This window comes from Bombina bombina, chromosome 6 (assembly GCF_027579735.1).
Source record: "Bombina bombina isolate aBomBom1 chromosome 6, aBomBom1.pri, whole genome shotgun sequence".
Lineage (NCBI taxonomy): Eukaryota > Metazoa > Chordata > Amphibia > Anura > Bombinatoridae > Bombina > Bombina bombina.
Window position 1 is genome coordinate 897,882,767 of NC_069504.1, and position 2,157 is coordinate 897,884,923.

Here is a 2,157-nt window from a genome sequence, read left to right on the forward strand (position 1 = left end):
AATAAAATGATCTAGAACATTAGAGTATTTTATTATTGTCCCTTCTCTCCATCTCCAACAAACCTTTCAGCAGATTGGGATTTTAAATAACCTATATTATAAATGTTCAGATGTTTCATTTGTACCTCAGTATTGTATAAATGTATATTTTTAAAGCACGTGGGAGATGTGTCTAAGGTTTATATAATATATTAAATATGAAGTGATATTCACAGATGTGCAATATATTAAGTGAACAGCTCTATTGCCCTATTTAAAATATATACTCAACCATATTTGTCTTTGTTTTTCAGACATCTGATTGACAAATGATATTTAAGATGTATAAAGGGTTCTCTATTCTGAAATGGACAATGCCTGTGTAATTTGTGCTATGAATTGTATCATAAAGTTTTATGCACTCAATATTAAAGTGATATCCACATATGTACAATATATTCCTATTAAATGAAATAATATAAATATATATTTATCTATAGTGATATTGGTTCCAACAGAATTGTAAGTGCAAGTACGTATGGAATATGGAAACATGATGTTAAGTACATCTCTTAAGATATTATAAGTAGAATTGTATGGAAGCGAGTTTTGCGTTATGAGTGAAAAATCATCATAACGATGCTTTTTCACTACCGCTGGTATTACAAGTCTTGCTGGTATATCTGTACCACACACTTTTTTGGCCGTCATGCAACTACCGCAGCTTTCAAAAAGTCCTTTTTCAATGGGACTTCCATAGCGCCGGTATTAGGAGTTTGCCTGTCCGGCCAAAAAGTGAGTGGTACACCCTACCTATACCGTCAAGATCCGTACCGTAAACTGAAAGTCAGTAGTTATGGGTTTTACGCTACAAAGCCGTAACATAAAACTCATAACGAAAGTGCTAAAAAGTACACTAACACCCATAAACTACCTATTAACCCCTAAACCGAGGCCCTCCCGCATTGCAAACACTAAAATAAAATTATTAACCCATAATCTGCCACTCCCGACATCGCCGCCACTATAATAAACATATTAACCCCTAGACCGCCGTACTCCCGCATCGCAAACACTAGTTAAATATTATTAACCCCTAATCTGCTGTCCCTAACATCGCTGCAACCTACATTACTGTTATTAACCCCTAATCTGCTCCCTAATCTAATCCCTAACCCTAACACCCACTAACTTTAACATAATTAAAATAAATCTAAATAAAAATTACAATTAATACAATCAGCCAATAAGATTGAGCTTGCATTCTATTGGCTGATTGGAACGGCCAATAGAATGTGAGTTTAATCCTATTGGCTGATTGGATCAGCCAATAGGATTGAAGCTCAATCCTATTGGCTGATTGCATCAGCCAATAGGATTTTTTCACCTTTAATTCCGATTGGCTAATAGAATTCTATCAGCCAATCAGAATTCAAGGGACGCCATCTTGGATGACGTCCCTTAAAGAAACCTTCATTCTTGAAGAGCCGTCGACAGGAGGATGCTCCGCGCCGGATGTCTTGAAGATGGTGCCGCTCCGCGTCAGAAGGATGAAGATAGAATATGCCGTCTGGATGAAGACTTCTGCCCGCCTGGAGGACCACTTCTTGCTTCTTGGATGAAGACTTCTCCCGGCTTCGTTGAGGACTTCTTGCCGATTGGATGAAGACTTTTTCCGGCTTCGTTGAGGATGGATGTCCGGTCTTCAAAAACTGTAATTGAATCTTCGGGGTTAGTATTAGGTTTTTTTAAGGGTTTATTGGGTGGGTTTTATTTTTAGCTTAGGGTTTGGGCTGAAAAAGAGCTAAATGCCCTTTTAAGGGCAATGCCCATCCAAATGCCCTTTTCAGGGCAATGGGGAGCTTAGGTTTTTTTAGATAGGATTTTTTTTGGGGGGGTTGGTTGTGTGGGTGGTGGGTTTTACTCTTGGGGGTTGTTTGTATTTTTTTTTACAGGTAAAAGAGCTGATTTCTTTGGGGCAATGCCCTGCAAAAGGCCCTCGGGTTTATGTTAGGGTGTTAGGTGTAAACATAAATTTTCTTTCCCCATAGGAATCAATGGGGCTGCATTACGGAGCTTTACGCTCCTTCATTGCAGGTGTTAGGCTTTTTTTTAGCTGGCTCTCCCCATTGATGTCTATGAGGAAATCGTGCACGAGCATGTAAAACCAGTTCAAAG